This window comes from Aquarana catesbeiana, linkage group LG04 (assembly GCF_042186555.1).
Source record: "Aquarana catesbeiana isolate 2022-GZ linkage group LG04, ASM4218655v1, whole genome shotgun sequence".
Classification (NCBI taxonomy): domain Eukaryota; kingdom Metazoa; phylum Chordata; class Amphibia; order Anura; family Ranidae; genus Aquarana; species Aquarana catesbeiana.
Window position 1 is genome coordinate 139,706,502 of NC_133327.1, and position 21,144 is coordinate 139,727,645.

Sequence of the window (21,144 nt, forward strand, 5' to 3'; positions counted from 1 at the left end):
TTGAAGACAAAAATGCTATTATGATGAAGATGCGGGGCTTGCCTAACGTAGACTTTGACGGAGCAGTCATCACCATATTTCCAGACCTCTCTAAGGAAACCTTGGACCGTCGCAGAGCTCTGAAACCGCTCCTTGACCACCTGCGTTCAGACGGGATCACATACAGATGGGGATTCCCAGCCTGCCTAATTGCCACAAAAAATGGTCGGTCACACACGCTGAGATTTCCAGAGGAACTTCCAACCTTCTTGCAAGATCTTAATCTTCCATCCATGGAACTCCCAGGTTGGCAAGACCCAATCCCTAAATTCCTGAGCCCAACGGACCCACCTTGGAGAAAGACCCCCTCAAAGAAAAGGCGTACCTCTCTTCCAGGCTCAGCACAAAAGCATGGTTGAAATATGTAACTTTTCACACATACTAATTTTCTTATTATGGATAATCTTTTACCTACAGGTTGTCTATACTAAGACAGGTTTTGGCCGCAGTTTTTTTCTCCTTTTTTTTTTTTTTTTTTTTTTTTTTATGTGTGCCTGACTAAATTTGGCCGAAACTGTCATACAGTGGTACTGACCAATGTGCTTTGTTACCTTTTACCCTTGGGTACGTAGTTTAAGTACCGAATTGGTTTGCACTTTATTGCCTAGGGGTTATGTTCTGTTCAAATTGATCCTGGTTACAAACTGGTAATATTTACATTCGTAAATGGAACTAATTATTTACTTATAGTTATAAGTTATTTGTTTTCTCATAGGTAGCGCGCTGTGGGGATACACTTACTCTGTTTACCCCCCTTCACTACGGCGCAACCCTGTCACCCCCTTTCCTTCTGGGGTTGGCGAGAACGATTGGCCTTATACTTGCCCTATTCAGTCCCCGTTTGGGGATTGGGTTGGCCTTTGGTTCTCTCTCTCCCCAATGGGAACACTGCAGATTTCTGCGTGATAACTATGTGTTTCCCACAAGTTGGTTAACTTATATATGTGATTTTCACATGTGTTCTTTTTGTTTTTCTTTTCTCTCTCTTTCTTTCCAAAAAAACTTTCTCCTTTTCTCCTTTCTACTCCCCCCCTCCTGCTGGTATGCATGGAAATATAGGCTGAAGGTACGTACTATGCTTTAACAATGGCTACAATAAAGGTTATATCGTATAATGTTAGGGGTCTTAATGTTGCTGCTAAAAGACACCAATTAGTCCGTGAACTTAAAAGAGCCACATGTTCTATTGCTTTACTCCAAGAGACGCATTTAACTCACACAACACCCGTTAAGCTAACCTCATCCCACTTTCCACAGTGGTACTATAGTTTATCAGACACTAATAAAGCTAAAGGAGTGGCCATTGGATTCTGCAGTAATGTATCCTTTAGGTTATCTGACATGATGGCAGATGACCATGGTCGCTTCCTTTTCTTAAAGGGCTTCATAGGTAACACTCAATGTACTCTTGCAAACATGTACTGTCCTAACCAAAATCAGTCAACCTTCCTCTCACAAACATTGACTAAACTTTCAAACTTCGCCAAAGGCCTTACTATCCTAGCGGGCAACATTAACATGCCACTAGATCCAACGATTGATACATCCCAGGGCCGCTCTAATATTTCCTTCAAACAACTGAAACTTGTTAAAAAAAAGCTCCAGGATCTTCAATTGATGGATGTCTGGCGCCTTCTCCACCCTAAGGAGAAGGATTATTCACACTTTTCCACAACACACCAATCCTATTCCAGAATAGATAATATATTCCTAGATCATTTTCATCTCCCCCTCCTGCAATCTGCTCACATTGGCACCGCATCTATATCAGACCACGCACCTGTATCAATGACGTTGACTTCCTTACCACGACGCATTAACAATTGGAAACTCAATGATTCCCTTCTCTCTAATGAAGCCGAAGTTTCCATGTTAGCCTCTCATCTCTCACAATATTTTAAGGAAAATAAACCTTCTGACACCTCTCCCTCTGTTGTGTGGGAAGCCCACAAGGCTACTATTAGGGGTCGTCTCATTGAGCTCGGTGCTAGGAAAAAAAGGGAGCATGGTCAACAGATTGATCAGGTTCTACAGCAGATAGCGGCTCTTGATAAACAACACAAACTCTCCATGCATATTGAGCACCTTCAATCCCTCACACTCAAACGTGAGGAACTAAAATCCCTTCTCAATTTAGATACTAAAAGAAAATTCCAACGTTTATCACAGAAATTTTATGAATGGGGAAACAAACCAAGCAAGCTGCTAGCTAGGTCTTTAAAGACTAAACAATCACAGTCCTTTATTTCTAAAATCAAACTTTCAACAGGGGAATTAGCCCATGCAACCCCAGATATTGCTAAGGCCTTTAGAGAGTACTACGAAGACCTATATAATGTTAAAAATGACCTGTCTTCTCTACCACAAAAAGAGAGAAGAAGCCGCTTGCTTTCCTACTTGAGAGCAGCTAACCTACCTAAATTGCCCATATCTGCCCTCAAAGAATTGGAAGAGGATTTCTCGGTAGAGGAGTTCCTGGTAGCATTGAAATCATCCCCATCCGGCAAAGCTCCTGGACCGGATGGGTTCACCATTTTATACTATAAAACATTCAGCGACATTCTGCTCCCTCGTCTCACCGCTTATGAAAACTCTATATCTTACTCTTCAGGTCTACGCCCAGAATCTCTATCAACTCATATCACTGTCATCCCTAAACCCGATAAGGATCCCACCCTTTGTAACAGTTTTAGGCCAATATCACTAATTAACGTTGACATCAAACTTTTTGCTAAAGTAATTGCAAACCGGCTGCTCCCTCTTTTACCCAGCTGGATATCAGCAGACCAATCAGGATTCATACCCAATAGGGAAGCAAAAGACAATTCACTTCGTGCAATATCCCTAATCCAATACGTTCAGAGATGCACCCAGCCCACCCTACTCCTCTCCACTGATGCTGAAAAAGCTTTCGATAGGGTGGACTGGGAATATCTTAAGATGACCTTACGCCACTTTGGGCTGGGACCTAGGATGTTCCACCGAATCTCATCCCTTTATTCTAACCCCTCAGCACAAATTAGAATTAATGGGACGTTGAGTGACCCCTTTGTCTTACATAATGGAACCAGACAAGGCTGCCCCCTCTCCCCTCTCATCTTTGCTATCACCTTAGAACCCTTCCTAGCTACAATTAGGCATAATGTTAATATCAAAGGCATACAAATAGGCAAAAGATCCCATAAATACGCGGCGTATGCGGATGACGTACTATTTTTTATCCAGCAACCACGCATCTCAATTCCCAACTTAATGTCTGAATTTTCTACCTTCCAATCCATCTCTAACTTCAAAATAAATTTATCCAAATCTGAAATTTTAAACATTAATATCTCCAAGTCCGAAGCTCTCTTCCTTAAGCCTCTGTTTCCCTTTAAATGGGTAATGAAAAGCATGAAATACCTAGGTATATATTTGACTCCCAATCTCCATTCTTTATTTCGACATAATTATATCCCCTTGCTAAATAGGATCAGGGAGGATCTACGAAAATGGTCCAACTTATCACACACATGGTTGGGGAAAGTGAATATAATCAAAATGAACATACTACCCCGCATCCTTTTTCTCTTTCAAATGCTTCCAATGGGAGTACCAGTGGGGTTCTTCACTATATTACAAACTATGATTTCCAGATTTATTTGGAAGGGCAGTCATTCCAGGATATCGAGAGATCTACTATTCCGCTCCAAATGCTCAGGTGGTCTAGCACTTCCTAATTTTAAGGCATATTATCAAGCAGTTATCTTGTCCAGGCTGGCTGATTGGAAGTATGCTCTTAAATCGAAACTATGGGTACAAATTGAATATTTTTTAAGTGGAGTGGATCTCTCGGTAGCCCCCTGGATACCCCGTTCTTGTAGGAACCTAGCTCGATCTACCTCGACTCTCACTATATCCTCCTTAGATATCTGGGATGCCCTACACAAAAAATTCTCATGGAAGTATGATTCTCCTCTACTACCTCTCCTCAATCATAAATATTTCTTACCGGGTTTATTAGATCCAGGCTTTAAATCATGGGGAACGGAAGAACCTCTTCTATTACATCATGTCCTCAGTGACAACATACTTAAACCATTACACGTGATCCTTGCTCCTAAACCCACCACATTTCTAGATAAATGGAGATATCACCAATTACAACATTTCTTAGGATCCCTTCCCAACCCGCTTAGAGGTCTGAGTGAATTAAATGCCATAGAAGAAATATTCTACCCAAAAGATCCCCCTTTACATGGAATCTCTCTATTTTACAAAGCTCTCATTACACTTCAAAACCCCAACTTCCCACCTTTCCTGGCTAAATGGGAGTATGACTTAGATTCCTCCCTTACAGATAATCAAAAGGAAAAGATCCTCCAATTAGCCCACACTTCCTCAATGGCCTCAAAAATGTCAGAGGTCAACTATAAATTGCTTACTAGATGGCATTACACCCCAGCCAGATTACAACAAATGTTCCCCGCCAGTTCCCCATTATGCTGGAGGAACTGTGGGAACAAAGCCACTCACGCACACATCTGGTGGTTTTGCCCACTCATCCGACCTTATTGGGATGCCATCCGCAATTTAATACTACAGATCTCGGATGTCAATATACCCAATGACCCGTGGACTATCCTTTTTCATTCTACCAAAACCCCCATAAGAATATATAAACGCTCAATTATTCCTCATTTACTAAACACTGCCAAAGCTTTAATTCCTACTTTATGGGGTCAACCAACAATCCCTTCTACAAGAGTTTGGTTACAAATGGTCGATAAGGTACATCTTATGGAGAGCATCACCCACGACATTCCCTAACCTGGGATTCTTGGATAAAATTTCAATCCACATCTGTTTAAAAAGAACTTATAACGCAAACCCCTTAAATCTCTCGTCTAAGCTTAGCCAACTACACCTTAACATATCATTCCCTTTCACTATGAAGACATGCATGCCAGCAACAACCCCCCCCCCCCATACCCCCCCTCCTACCCTCTGTTTTCTTACCTTTCCTATTTTCCACTTCTTCTCCTACTCTCTCCTCTTTCATATAATTTTTCTTAATTTTATTTTTTCTGCTTTTATTTATCTCTCAGTTTTTATATACCAAAGTAAGGATTTTTCCTTTTTATATTAATTTTGTTTTGTTTCAAGTGCTCACAAAGTATTAACCCTATGCTATACTAACACTTTGTTAAGCTTCTGAGCCAATTATTGGAGGGTTAGCTTATAACTACTCATTGAAATCTGTGAGTGCTGAAACTCTTGTTGTTGTGTTTTCAAGAATGCATTTACTCTGAGATATATGTATATCTTTGTTATACTTCACTTTAATAAAAATATATTAAACAAAAAAAAACCACTAAGGGGCAGGAAGGTGTTCAGCATTTTAGTAAGATGCTGTCGCTCTCGTTTCAGGAAAAAGTTTTAGCAAAAACGAAACATTTGAACCCACCAAATCAGAAGAAATGTCCTTCATGCAAGAATCCTCTCAGAGACTTGTGGCAAAAGGCTATGTGCAGATCCTGTATTAAGGATCTTGTCGAAGAGGAAACATCCCAGCAATATAAAGACTTGTTTTCATCAGTAAGTGAACTCACAAATTCACTGAGTTCAGTCAAATCATTGCTGGTCCAGCCAGCAAGCCAGGTTGAAACCCAGCAACCACCACCTAGTCCTAGGGCATCTTCCTCTAGGCCTGTAGTTGTATACTCAGAGGACGAGGGGGCAAGTACTCATCCCTCCCTCAGGGATTCGGATGATGAGGAGGAAGATGACAGCCGAGGCTCTAAGTACAAATTGTCTTTAGAGGAAGTGGACGACCTTTTGAAAGCGATTTACATGACCCTCGACATTCAGGAGGAGAAAGTACAATTGTCAGTTTACAATAAAATGTACCAGGGTCTGGATGACACCAAACACAGGGTGTTCCCAATCCACAGAGTTCTATCGGACGCGGTCAAGAAGGAATGGAAGGACCCTGAAAGAGGCCCCTTCCTTTCCAAAACCCTCAAGAGTCGGTTTCTCTTTGAAGACAAAAAGTCTGAAGTGTGGAATAAAAAACCGCGAGTGGATGCGTCTTTTTCACAAGTGTCCCGTCGCACAGACCTAGCCTTTGAGAACATGGGGGTGCTGAAGGATGCGATGGATAAAAGGGCAGACTCCCTCTTGAAAAAGGCGTGGGATTCCACGTCGGTCAGCCTTAAACCAGCTATGGCTATGGTGGCAAGAAACCTAGAATGCTGGGTAGAAAACCTGAAGAGTCGTGTAGAGGCGGGGACGCCACGAAAAGATCTTTTGGAATCCTTTCCGTTAATTCTGAAAGCAGTGAAATACATGGCTGACACATCGGCTGAATCCATAAAGATGGCAGCAAGATCATCAGCGCTGGTGAATTCAGCCAGACGTGCTGTTTGGCTAAAAACTTGGTCGGACGACACAGCCTCCAAGGTTAAATCTTGGACAGGACAGCTGACAAGAAAAAAGCTTTCCCTACCAAAAAGAAACAAACAGCTAAAAATACATTTTCGTGCTGTTCAACAGCCCCGTAAGATTAAAGAAGATAACAAGAACCGTTGGGCCCCCCAAAAGGGTAAGGGTAGAGGAGGAGTTCTCTTTAGATCTCCCCCAGATCAGAGCCCCAAAAACAAGTGACAGTCTTATCCCAGTAGGGGGAAGATTGTCTGCCTTTCTCCTACAATGGAACAGGACATTTTCAAGTCTGTTCATAAGGAATGTTATCTCTCAGGGATACAGTCTGGAGTTTTCGGAGCCCCCCCCAAGCAAGTTTTACGTTACGGCTCTTCCAAAGGATCGAGACAAAGCTTCAGCAATGACGAACCTATTACAGGATCTGATCCAACAAGAAGTAATAGTCCAGGTGCCGAAGCATCAGGAGGGCCGAGGCTTCTATTCCCACATCTTTCTGGTGAAAAAGCCTTCGGGGAAGTATCGATTGATCCTGAACCTAAAAATCCTAAACAGATCAATTTGTTACAAACATTTCCGGATGGACACAATCCATTCAATAACAAAACTGTTGACTCCAGACTGCTTCATGGCATCCCTAGATTTGAGGGATGCTTACCTACACGTCCCGATTGCTCAGGCTTCCCAACGTTTCCTCCGATTGGCCATCAACCTGGGGTCATCGGTTTGGCTTCTTCAGTTCAAAGCTCTGCCTTTCGGACTCTCATCTTCCCCCAGGATTTTCACAAAAATAATGGCGGAAGCCTTGGAGCCTCTGAAGTTAGGAGGAATTTCAGTCATTCCATATCTGGATGACCTGTTGTTCTTTGCAGGCTCCAGGGAACAAGTGGTGACAAATCTCCAGGTATCACAGACACACCTCAGGGGCCTAGGGTGGCTTCTTAACCTGGAGCAATCAAATCTAGAACCAAGTCAAGAAATTATGTTTTTGGGTTATACGATAAATTCAGTGCTCCAGAAAGTTTTCTTACCACAGGCGAAGTTGGAGAAGATTTTTTCTGCAGTAAAACAAATTCAGACAAATATCTCAATCTCAGTCCGATCGGCCATGGCTGTGTTAGGACTTCTCACGGCATCGATCCCAGCCCTACAGTGGGCCAGATTTCATTCCAAAACACTCTAGTTGAACATCTTACAAACATGGTCGCATCAGGTTTCACTGGAAAAGCAGATCAGACTTACCTCAAAGGTAAAACGAGCACTCTGGTGGTGGAGGGACTCAGCCAACCTGACGAAAGGTCTTTTCTGGGTCTTTCCACTAGACAAGCGTCTAACAACAGACGCAAGTTCCTGGGGTTGGGGAGCCCACCTGGACGGTCTAACGTCTCAGGGGACTTGGTCCAAGACAGAAGCCCAAAGATCGTCAAACTGGCGGAACTAAAAGCCATCTTTCTCGGTCTTCTAGCTTTTCAACAAGCAGTGAAGGGACATCACGTTCAGGTCCTTTCGGACAATATGACCGCTGTGCTCAAGCAGGGAGGAACCAGGAGCAGAGGACTTATGGAACTAGCCAGTCAACTACTTTCCTGGGCAAAACAGAATGTGGCCTCTCTGTCTGCAATTCACCTAAAGGGTTCGCAGAATCTGCTAGCAGACCTACTCAGCAGGAGGAGGGTGGTGGAAGCAGAGTGGAGTCTGAATCAAGAAGTCTTCTTGATGATCTCCAGAATATGGAGGCAATCCCAAGTAGACCTGTTCGGCAGTCAACAGAACTCAAAGGTTCAGAACTTCTTTTCTCTTCACCGAGAAGACCAAGCCATAGGCATAGAAGCTCTTGCACATCCATGGCAAGAGCTTCCTCTGATAACGATGGTCTTAACGAAATTCAGAGAAGAGAGAACCAACATGATCCTGGTCACTCCCTTTTGTCCAAACTACTACTAAATTTGGCCACAGAGTCTCCGTGGAGGCTGCCGCTCAGGAAGGACCTTCTAACACAGGGCTCTGTGATTCATCCGGAAGCAGACCGGTTACATCTAACTGCTTGGTTTCTAAAGAAGATCTCCTAAAATCCAAGGGTTTATCCAATAAACTAGTAAAGACCCTACTTTCCAGCAGAAAGGAGGTACCTCGGGCCATATACCTGAAGGTCTGGAAGAAGTTTAATTCCTATTGTACTTCTAAAAGCTTTCAGGTAAAAAGCATTGTATCAGTCCTTGAATTTCTCCATGATGAAATGGAAACACAGGTTGCGGCTCTTTCAGTTTATTTTGAAAAGACTTCATCCAGAGAAGTTTCAAGATTCTTCAGGGCACTAGCACGAAATAGGCCGGTGTCCCTCAAAAATTTTCCCAGTTGGGACTTATCTATTGTTTTACAGGGTCTCACGGGGCTCCCTTTGAACCCTTACAGGAAGCATCCTTAAAAAATTTAGTTTAGAAAACAATCTTCTTAGTGGCCATTACCTCGGCAAGAAGAGTTAGTGAGCTCCTGGCCCTGGCAGTCACGGAACCTTTTCTTTAAGTTTTTCCAGACCGAGTGGTTCTTCAGACAGACCCAGCTTTCCTGCCCAAAGTTTCTTCAAATTTTCATCGTTCACAGGAAATAGTTTTGCCCACTTTCTCCTCAGCTCCTGCCAATACAGGAATACTTTTGTTCACCCTGTATATATTTTCTGATTTGATTCTGTATTTATTGAGTATGGAATGATTTTTTATCTTGTATGTTATAGACGCTTTCACCTCTTTTTTTAGTATATCAATAAAATTCATTTTTTTATTCTAAGAGTTGGTAGCCTGTTAAAGTCCCAAAAAAAAGGGGCATTTCTGTTTCTATGGTTTACTCAACATTTCTCCAACATTATAGGTTGGACTTACTGTCCGCCGCAGAATAAGCCTTCGGCAGGAAGGTACTGCAGGCAGTAGTCCCACCCTAGGGTAAGTTTCTCGGTTATTCTCTCCAAGGTTGTCCTGAAATGCAATTGGAGAAAGGCCTAGTTAGACTTACCGGTGACGGTATTTCTAAGAGCCTTTCAGGACAACCTCTATTTCCCTCCCTTTGTATCTTAGAAGTGGTTTAAGTGTCTATCATGGTTGTTTGTGGTTTTCTGTGCTTTGTTTTCCAGTATGTCGGAGACCACAATAACTGAGGCCATGGTGGAAGAGGAGGGATTTAAAAGCTGCATGTGTATCCTGGAAAAGGAGCGGAGCTGTGCTCTCTCCAAGGTTGTCCTGAAAGGCTCTTAGAAATAGCATCACCGGTAAGTCTAACTAGGCCTTTTTTTTTACAGAATTTTGGGTCTTTTTTCATTTATAGCGCAAAAAATAAAAAACCCAGCGGTGATTAAATACCACCAAAAGAAAGCTCTATTTGTGTGAAAAAAAGGACAAAAATTTCATATGGGTACAGTGTTGCATGACTGAGTAATTGTCATTCAAAGTGTGAGAGCACTGAAAGCTGAAAATTTGTCTGGTTAGGAAGGGGGTGCCCATTGGTCAAGTGGTTAAGCTACACCAAGCAAAGCCAGCACACAACATACCCGCATTAAAAAGGGTATTTACACAAGAGATAAAACTATAATTCTACCACTTTACAAAACTCTGATTCAGCCACATCTTGAATATGTTGTCCAGTTCTGGTCACCAGTCCTTGGGAAGGATGTATTTGAACTGGAGAGAGTCCACAGAAGGACAACAGAGCTAATAGGAAAGCTAGAAGAACTTGGTTCTGAGAAACAACTACAAACATTATACTTATTCTCCCTAGAGAAGAGATGTTTAAAATAAGCTTTAAAATAAACCTATGGTCTCCAAAGAAGACACATAGCCACACAATGAAGTTGGATGAGAAGCGCTTCAATGTTAAACTGCGTAAGGGGTTCTTTACTGTTAGAGCAGTAAGGATGTGGAACTCCCTTACAAAGTTGGTATTGTCAGTGTGGACTGTAGATACATTCAAACAACTTTTGTTTGAATCTGTTTTTCCTAGTGAACACAATGAACAGAGATATTGAAAATGGCCGTGACACACACACACATACTCAGGCTGAACTGGATGGACCGGTGTCTTTATCCAACCTCACCAACTATATGTAACTACAGTATGATGATTGGGCTGTGGCATACTGCAGTTAACCCCACTGTTGGGATCAATATCTTGTGATTTGACCAAACCAATATACAATTGTTACTAGAACAGAATAGAATAAAGTGTGGCTCTGGACGTGTGTGCCTATCGCACATTACCTTATAGGTTCTTTGTTTATCAGACGTATATCTTTTTCAAATCTTCAAAATTAACAACATCATATTCTTGCTCGTAGACTGCCTTAATGTTAAAGTGTCGTTAAACCCACATCTTTAACCACTTCAGCCCCGGAAGGTTTTACCCCCTTCCTGACCAGAGCAATTTTTACAATTTGGCACTGCGTCGCTTTAATTGGTAATTGCGCGGTCATGCAATGCTGTACCCAAACAAAATTTGCGTCCTTTTTTCCCTACAAATAGAGCTTTCTTTTGGTGGTATTTGATCAACTCTGCTGTTTTTATTTTTTGCGCTATACACAAAAAAATAGCAACAATTTTGAAAAAAAAACAATATTTTTTACTTTTTGCTATAATAAATATCTCCAAAAATGTTTTTAAAAAGCAAATTTCTTCATCAGTTTAGGCCAATATATATTCTACATATTTTTGTTAAAAAAAATCGCAATAAGCGTATATTGATTGGTTTGCGCAAAGTTATAGTGTCTACAAACTATGGGAAACATTTATGGCATTTTTTTTATAATCTTTTTTTTTCACTAGTAATGGAGGTGATCTGCGATTTTTCGCGGCATTGCAACGGACAGATCGGACACTTTTGACACATTTTTGGGACCATTGACATTTATACAGCGATCAATGCTATAAAAAAGCACTGATTACTATGTAAATGACACTGGTAGGGAAGGGGTTAACACTAAGAGCCGATCAAGGGGTTAAATGTGTGTTCCCTCAGTGTGTTCTAACTGTGTGGGGATAAGACTGAGTAGGAGAGGAGACCTATTGCTGTTCCAACATAGCTGGAACAAGCGACATGTCTCCTCTCCTCTGACAGCACAGGGATTTGTGTGCTTATACACACAAATCCCCATGCTGGCACTTGTGCACGCGAACGCCGGCCACGCGCATCGGGTCCCCCGCCTCGCAGCGCCCTCTGGCAGCTCTTAAAGGAACCCCATACCTGTACAGGGTTTCACGCAGGGAAGCCATTCTCCCCCGTATATAGACGTGAGCCGGTCGAGAACTGGTTAAAAACCATCAGTACATGCTGTGCATACGCACTCTGTCACTATAGGATTCGTTTTCTGTATTCTAAAAAAAAAACTGTTTGATCCTGCTATTCACTGTCCCTCTCTTCTTGTCTGTGTTCCTGCTGCAGCGTGAGATTTGTCTAGCCATTGCCACATCAACTGAGCATGCTCCAGTTTAAGTTCCCTTCTAAGTTGTTAATTTCCTCCTTTTTCTTATTTGCGCAGTCCACACACACACATTAGAGTGTATACACAGTGGTAAACATAATGAGGTGGGATATTACATGTTGGCTGATGGAGGCTTTACCTCCCTGTAATTGTAAGACACTGGCTGGATGGGGCATTAAGCAGGCTATGATTTGCAGAACCTCCCCAGAGATAGCCCATGCCATGCTTTTGCACAAAAAATAATGAAGATTTTAGTATTTGTATGATGATTTAAAACATTTATTTTATATTAATTATGTACAGTATTTTTTCTTTGTATTTCTAAGGCTGTTTTTCAATCCCCCCCCCCCTTTTTTTAACATTTGACCAGCAGCACAGGATTAGGAGCTCCTCCCACAGAAGTTTCCCTGCGGATGGGCTGGGAAAGAATTGGGTCATATAACAGCCTTATATCAATTATGAAAAAAAGATACTTAGTTTTTTTTCCTAAATTAAAATGAATACAGTGCCATTATCCATACAGTGCCTTGAAAAAGTATTTGTACCCCTTTAAATTTTCCACATGCTTTAAACTACTAAAATAGTAGTGAGAAATGAACATTTCGCACTCTCACACCTTAGTTCAGCCCCAATTCCTGCACCCTCACACCTCTGATCAGCCCCAATTCCTGCACCTTCACACCTCTGATTAGCCCCAATTCCTGCACATTCACACCTCAGCTCAGCCCCAATTCCTGCACCTTTAAATCAGCCCCAATTCCTGCACCTTCACTCCTCAGATCAATCCAAATTCATGCACCTTCACACCTCTGATTAGACCCAATTCCTGTAGCTTCACACCTAATATCAGCCCCAATTTATGCACCTTCACACCTCGGATCAGCCCCAAACATCTGCTCATCTGTCCCACAACTGTAACCCCCTGCGCATCTGCCCCACCACTGTACTACCCTGTCCCACAACTGTACTACATCTGTCCCACAACTGTACCCCCCCTGCTCATCTGCCCCACCACTGTAACCTCCTGTACATCTACCCCACCACTGTACCACCCTGCTCATCTGCCCCACCACTTTAACCCCCTGCTCATCTGCCCCACCACTGTACCACCCTGCTCATCTGCCCCACCACTTTAACCCCCTGCTCATCTGCCCCACCACTTTAACCCCCTGCTCATCTGCCCCACCAATGTACCCCCTTTCTCATCTGCCCCACCACTGTAACCACCTGCTCATCTGCCCCACCAATGTACCCCCTTTCTCATCTGCCCCACCACTGTAACCTCCTGCACATCTGCCCCACCACTGTACTACCCTGCACATCTACCCCACCACACCCTGCTTATCTGTCCCACCACTGTATTCTCCTGTACATCTGGCCCACCACTGTACCATCCTGCTCTTCTGTCCCAGCACTTTAATCCCCTGCTCATCTGCCCCACCAGTGTACCCTCTTTCTCAACTGCCCGACCACTGTAACCCCCTGCACATCTGCCCCACCACTGTAACCCCCTGCACATCTGCCCCACCAGTGTACCCCCTTTCTCATCTGCCCACCACTGTACCTCCCTGCACAGCTGCTCCACTGCCCTACTCCCATGCTCTTCTATCTCACTGCTGAACCATCTTTTCAACTGTCCTAACACTGAGCTTATCTGCTCATCTGCCCCACCACTGTAACCCCCTTTCTCATCTGCCCCACCACTGTACCTCCTGCACATCTGTTCCACCTCTGTTCCCCCTGCTCTTCTGCCCCACTACTGTAACCCCCTGCTTATCTGTCTCACCAATACACCTCCTGCCGCAGCAAAAGTTGGGTGTGATTTTTCATTGCGCTGAATACTGGCTGTGGCTTAAAGGGACACAGAGTGCAGGGGTTCCGTAGTAAGTGATGCAAAGGTTCAGGAATAATTTCATCAAAGTTTCCAGAAGCTCAACAGTAATTTCACCTGATTGTGGTTTTCTCAATCACAGTGAAATTCCTTCTTTCTGAGATTGGTAGTGGCAACCAAGCGAGTCATATTCCTCCAGGTGGTGAACGGGGCTAGCAGGACTGTGATTGGCTTTAGCAGTGGCCCATGACAGTCCTCCTCCTCCTGGAAACAGGGACCCCCCCCCAGCAGAACTGCACCCAATCTCTTCCCCATCACAAAAGCTGGCGATCGCAGTTACAGCAAAGTTAGAGAATCAAACAATGTTTCCCATCTTGTACAATGTGTGGGGGCACAGTGCCTCTCCTTCAGTGCAGGTGCGGCGTGGGGAATTCTGAAATTGGAATGCATTAGTGTCTCACTGACACTTCCCTGCACTGCTCTACTGATGGTGGAGGGAGTCGAGTGCTGGCAAAAGAGGTTTCGAGTGCCGCTGGCGCCACCAGTGGCGGGGGTTGCCTATCCCTGTGGTAGACTAACACAAAGTGGCACATAATTGTGAAGTGGAAGGAAAATGATACATGATTTTCAAGATTTTTTACAAATATGCAAAAAGTATGGGGTGCATTTATATTCAGCACCCCTGAGCCAATACTTTGTAGAACCCCCTTTCACTACAATTACAGCTGCAAGTCTTTTTTGGGGATGTCTCTACCAGCTTTGCAAATCTAGAGTGACATCTCTGCCCATTCTTCGCACAATTGCTCAAGCTCTGTCAGATTGGATGGAATGTGTCTGTGAACAGCAATTTTCTAGTCTTGCCACAGATTCTCAATTGGATTTAGGTCTGGACTTTGACTGGGCCATTCTAACACATGAATATGCTTTGATCTAAACTATTCCATTGTAGCTCTAGCTGTATGTTTAGGGTCGTTGTCTCACTGGAAGGTGAACCTCCACCCCAGCCTCATGTCTTTTGTGGTTTTCTTCTAAGGTTGCCCTGTATTTGGCTCCATCCATCTTCCCATCAACTCTGACCAGCTTCCCTGTCCCTGCTGAAGAAAAGCATCCCCACAACATGATGCTGCCACCACCATGTTTCACGGTGAAGATGGTGGGTTCAGGATGAGTGTTAGCTTTTCGTCACACATAGCCAGGGCTGGACTGGTACAAAAATTTGACCCTGGACTTCATTCAGACTAGCCCACTTTAATTTTGCAAACATGCACAGAAACAGTATATAAACTATACGCAATTGCGCAAAAAAAACTAAAAACATTCCACTGTAAGTATAAACGGCTTTTTTTTTTAATTCTTTATTTAAAGAAAAAGATGCATTCCAACATTACAGGCGCCTTTAAAATTACATGATTTGAATGAATGACTTACATTAGGGTCCCCAGAGAGCCTCTCCTTACATCAGGGCCCCCCAGAGAGCCTCCCCCTTACATCAGGGTCCCAAGAGAGCCTCCCCCTTACATCAGGGTCCCCAGAGAGCCTCCCCCTTACATCAGGGTCCCCAGAGAGCCTCCCCCTTACATCAGGGTCCCCAGAGAGCCTCCCCCTTACATCAGGGTCCCCAGAGAGCCTCCCCCTTACATCAGGGTCCCCAGAGAGCCTCCCCCTTACATCAGGGTCCACAGAGAGCCTCCCCCTTACATCAGGGTCCCCAGAAAGCCTCCCCCTTACATCAGGGTCCTCAGAGAGCTTCCACATTACATCAGGGCCCCCAGAGAGCCTCCTCCTTACATCTGAGTCCTCAGAGAGCCTCCCCCTTGCATCAGTGTCCTCAGAGAGCCTCCCCCTTGCATCAGTGTCCCCAGAGAGCCTCCCCCTTGCATCAGTGTCCCCAGAGAGCCTCCCCCTTGCATCAGGGTCCCCAGAGAGCCTCCCCCTTGCATCAGGGTCCCCAGAGAGCCTCCCTCTTACATCAGGGTTTCCAGAGAGCTTCCCCTTACACCCGGGTCCCCAGGGAGCCTCATTCTTGCATTTGTGTCCCCAGAGAGCCCCCTTACATCAGGGTCCCCAGGGAACCTTCCCCTTACATCAGAGTCCCCAGAGAGTCTCAGTCTTGCATCAGGGTCCCTGGAGAGTCCCCTTTACATCAGGGTCCCCAGGGATCCTCCCCCTTACATCATGGTCCCCAGAGAGCCTCCCCCTTACATCAGGGTCCCCAGAAAGCCTCCCCCTTACATCAGGGTCCCCAGAGAGCCTCCACATTACATCAGGGCCCCCAGAGAGTCTCCTCCTTACATCTGAGTCCTCAGAGAGCCTCCCCCTTGCATCAGTGTCCCCAGAGAGCCTCCCCCTTGCATCAGTGTCCCCAGAGAGCCTCCCCCTTGCATCAGGGTCCCCAGAGAGCCTCCCTCTTACATCAGGGTTTCCAGAAAGCTTCCCCTTACATCCGGGTCCCCAGAGAGGGAGCCTCATTCTTGCATTTGTGTCCCCAGAGAGCCCCCTTACATCAGGGTCCCCAGGGAGCCTTCCCCTTACATCAGAGTCCCCAGAGAGTCTCAGTCTTGCATCAGGGTCCCTGGAGAGTCCCCTTTACATCAGGGTCCCCAGGGAGCCTCCCCCTTACATCAGGGTCCCCAGAGAGCCTCCCCCTTACATCAGGGTCCCCAGAGAGCCTCCCCCTTACATCAGGGTCCCCAGAGAGCCTCCCCCTTACATCAGAGTCCCCAAGGAGCCTTCCCCTTACATCAGGGTCCCCAGAGAGCCTCAGTCTTGCATCAGGGTTCCCAAAGAATCCCCTTTACATCAGGGTCCCCAGTGAGTCTCCCCCTTACATCAGGGTCCCCAGAGAGCCTCCCCCTTACATCAGGGTCCCCAGAAAGCCTCCCCCTTACATCAGGGTCCCCAGAGAGCCTCCCCCTTACATCAGGGTCCCCAGAGAGCCCCCCCCTTACATCAGGGTCCCCAGAGAGCCTCCCCCTTACATCAGGGTCCCCAGAGAGCCTCCCCCTTACATCAGGGTCCCCAGAGAGCCTCCCCCTTACATTAGGGTCCCCAGAGAGCCTCCCCCTTACATTAGGGTCCCCAGAGAGCCTCCCCCTTACATCAGGGTCCCCATAGAGCCCCTCCTTACATCAGGGTCCCCAGAGAGCCTTCCCCTTACATCAGGGTCCCCAGAGAGCCCCCCCTTACATCAGGGTCCCCAGAGAGCCCCCCCCTTACATCAGGGTCCCCAGAGAGCCCCCCCTTACATCAGGGTCCCCAGAGAGCCTCCCCCTTACATCAGGGTCCCCAGAGAGCCTCCCCCTTACATCAGGGTCCCCAGAGAGCCTCCCCCTTACATCAGGGTCCCCAGAGAGCCTCCCCCTTACATTAGGGTACCCAGAGAGCCTCCCCCTTACATTAGGGTCCCCAGAGAGCCTCCCCCTTACATCAGGGTCCCCATAGAGCCCCTCCTTACATCAGGGTCCCCAGAGAGCCTTCCCCTTACATCAGGGTCCCCAGAGAGCCCCCCCTTACATCAGGGTCCCCAGAGAGCCCCCCCTTACATCAGGGTCCCCAGAGAGCCCCCCCTTACATCAGGGTCCCCAGAGAGCCTCCCCTTACATCAGGGTCCCCAGAGAGCCTCCCCCTTACATCAGGGTCCCCAGAGAGCCTTCCCCTTACATCAGAGTCCCCAGAGAGTCTCAGTCTTGCATCAGGGTCCCTGGAGAGTCCCCTTTACATCAGGGTCCCCAGGGATCCTCCCCCTTACATCATGGTCCCCAGAGAGCCTCCCCCTTACATCAGGGTCCCCAGAAAGCCTCCCCCTTACATCAGGGTCCCCAGAGAGCCTCCACATTACATCAGGGCCCCCAGAGAGTCTCCTCCTTACATCTGAGTCCTCAGAGAGCCTCCCCCTTGCATCAGTGTCCTCAGAGAGCCTCCCCCTTGCATCAGTGTCCCCAGAGAGCCTCCCCCTTGCATCAGTGTCCCCAGAGAGCCTCCCCCTTGCATCAGGGTCCCCAGAGAGCCTCCCTCTTACATCAGGGTTTCCAGAAAGCTTCCCCTTACATCCGGGTCCCCAGAGAGGGAGCCTCATTCTTGCATTTGTGTCCCCAGAGAGCCCCCTTACATCAGGGTCCCCAGGGAGCCTTCCCCTTACATCAGAGTCCCCAGAGAGTCTCAGTCTTGCATCAGGGTCCCTGGAGAGTCCCCTTTACATCAGGGTCCCCAGGGAGCCTCCCCCTTACATCAGGGTCCCCAGAGAGCCTCCCCCTTACATCAGGGTCCCCAGAGAGCCTCCCCCTTACATCAGGGTCCCCAGAGAGCCTCCCCCTTACATCAGGGTCCCCAAGGAGCCTTCCCCTTACATCAGGGTCCCCAGAGAGCCTCAGTCTTGCATCAGGGTTCCCAAAGAATCCCCTTTACATCAGGGTCCCCAGGGAGTCTCCCCCTTACATCAGGGTCCCCAGAGAGCCTCCCCCTTACATCAGGGTCCCCAGAAAGCCTCCCCCTTACATCAGGGTCCCCAGAGAGCCTCCCCCTTACATCAGGGTCCCCAGAGAGCCCCCCCCCTTACATCAGGGTCCCCAGAGAGCCTCCCCCTTACATCAGGGTCCCCAGAGAGCCTCCCCCTTACATCAGGGTCCCCAGAGAGCCTCCCCCTTACATTAGGGTCCCCAGAGAGCCTCCCCCTTACATTAGGGTCCCCAGAGAGCCTCCCCCTTACATCAGGGTCCCCATAGAGACCCTCCTTACATCAGGGTCCCCAGAGAGCCTTCCCCTTACATCAGGGTCCCCAGAGAGCCCCCCTTACATCAGGGTCCCCAGAGAGCCCCCCCTTACATCAGGGTCCCCAGAGAGCCCCCCCTTACATCAGGGTCCCCAGAGAGCCTCCCCCTTACATCAGGGTCCCCAGAGAGCCTCCCCCTTACATCAGGGTCCCCAGAGAGCCTCCCCCTTACATCAGGGTCCCCAGAGAGCCTCCCCCTTACATTAGGGTACCCAGAGAGCCTCCCCCTTACATTAGGGTCCCCAGAGAGCCTCCCCCTTACATCAGGGTCCCCATAGAGCCCCTCCTTACATCAGGGTCCCCAGAGAGCCTTCTCCTTACATCAGGGTCCCCAGAGAGCCCCCCCTTACATCAGGGTCCCCAGAGAGTCCCCCCTTACATCAGGGTCCCCAGAGAGTCCCCCCTTACATTAGGGTCTTCAGAGAGCCCCCCCTTACATCAGGGTCCCCAGAGAGCCTCTGCCTTACATCAGGGTCCCCAGGGAGCCTCTGACTTACATCAGGGTCCCCAGGGAGCCCCCCACTTACATCAGGGTCCTCACAGAGCCCCCTTACATCAGGGTCCCCACAGAGCCCCCCCACTTACATCAGGGTCCCTAGAGAGCCCCCCCCCACTTACATGAGGATCCCTGATGGCTTTCTTCTTGCACTCTTCCATAAAGGCCAGATTTGTGGAGTGCACATCTAATAATTGTCCTGTGGACAAATTCTCCCACCTGAGCTGTGGATCTCTGCAGCTACTTCAGAGTTACCATGGGCCTCTTGGTTGCTTCTCTGATTAATGCTCTCCTTAATCGGCCTGTCAGTTTAGGTGGACGACATGTCTTGGTAGGTTTGCAGTTGTGCCATACTCTTTCCATTTTCGAATGATGGATTGAACAGTGCTCCGTGAAATGTTCAAAGCTTGGGATATTTTTTTAAAACCTAACCCTGCTTTAAACTTCTCCACAACTTTATCCCTGACCCGTCTGGTGTGTTCCTTGACCTTCATGATGCTGTTTGTTCACTAAGGTTCTCTAGCAAGGCTCTGAGGGCTTCACAGAACAGCTGTATTTATACTGAGATTAAATTACACACAGGTGGATTTTATTTACTAATTAGGTGACTTCTGAAGGCAATTGGTTCAATTAGATTTTAGTTAGGGATATCAGCGTAAAGGGGGCTGAATACAAATGCACTGTGCAGTTTTCAGCTATTTCATATGTAAAAATTTTTGAAAACCTTTTATCATTTTCTTTCCACTTCACAATTATGTGCCACTTTGTGTTGGTCTATCACATAAAATCCCAGTAAAATAAACTTACATTTTTGGTTGTAACGTGACAAAATGTGGAAAATCAAGGGGTATAAATACTTTTTCAAGGCACTGTATACATAAAGAGAAGGGATAATGTAAATTAAACAGTCTGTTTTAGTAAGTGCAAAGGGAACTGTAGTTTAGCATGCATAGTTCTTACATGGGTATGTACCCCAACATATTGTACCTCAAATTCATATTTAGACTGCAGTGTTAATTAAACATTTCACAATGTCTCATGTCAGTGCAGTAGTTAATCCCTCTCTAGCAGACATAGGGAGGGGGAGGAAGTAAGAATGTCAGAACATAATGGGATTTCCTAGTAGGGAGCATTGACCTGTTTTCAGTTCCACCACACGGAAGCCTCTGATATCTGCTGCAGTTACTGCATCCAACAGTGCATCAATGGAATTCTACAAGTGTCTACTACATGTTTGCAAAAATCAACTTTATTTCCAGTCATTTATCTGATATTACACATATGCTTAAGTAAGTACATATTTTGGTGTACACATTTCTCATGTTACAATGTTTCTATTGAATTGTGTATTTTCTTTTATGCACAATCATTGTTATGCGGCTTAGACTGAATTGAAGAGATGTTTTACAGAATAACAAGCATTTCAGTTGATATTTGTACAGTAAAGTAGCAAAGTTTGCCTGTTCCTTGAATGAGTAATTCAGCATAGTTTATTTAGATACAATTTTCATTAGTTATATGGCTTACTTAGTGTTTTATAATACTTTAGTGTGAACCATGTAGGCATTGAGATGTACAACTAAATTGATGCGGTTTTGTCCAACCTGCACTTGTGGACTAAATGTCCATTAGCATCAAACACTGGTACTTTGGGACCTTTTTTTTTATTGAACCACTCTCAAAACACCTCTTTAAAGGTGAACGGCGTGTATATTGGTAGGGGACATGAGAATTACTTGCATGACTAGTGTGCTAGGCTGGCAGTGTGGGGGAGGAGATGTGAGGGTACAAAATTTGTTTTGTGTCTTTATCAAGCTTCAAGGATATGAAAAATTTAAAAGTACCATCACACCTCCCCTCCCACACTGCCACCATAGCACACTAGTATTGCAAGTAATTCTCATGTGGATGACTGCTAAAAATGGATTTAAATTTAAAGACAACACTTCCATTAGAATCTATTTTCAACATTCCTGGCTTGGGGCTGAAAAGTGCTGCTTGAATTTTGTTTGAAAGCACTTCAAAATTGTATTTGCTTTTAAAATTTGATTTTAAAATGATTGTAATTCCCTGAACAAAATCCACATACACCGCATGAAACTTGTTCGCTCTAATAATTAGAAAATTGA

The 21,144-nt window shown here is 45.9% G+C and overlaps 1 protein-coding gene across 1 annotated transcript in view; it reads left to right on the top strand.

Annotated features, from left to right (window-relative positions):
* Nucleotides 1-20,147: 20,147 nt before the first annotated feature.
* Nucleotides 20,148-21,144, top strand: part of MYO7B (myosin VIIB) — a 422,737-nt gene continuing 421,740 nt past the window's right edge. Inside the window, exon 1 of the mRNA XM_073625783.1 lies at nt 20,148-20,304. The gene's annotated coding sequence lies outside the window, so the exon portion shown is untranslated. The remainder of the gene's footprint in view (nt 20,305-21,144) is intronic.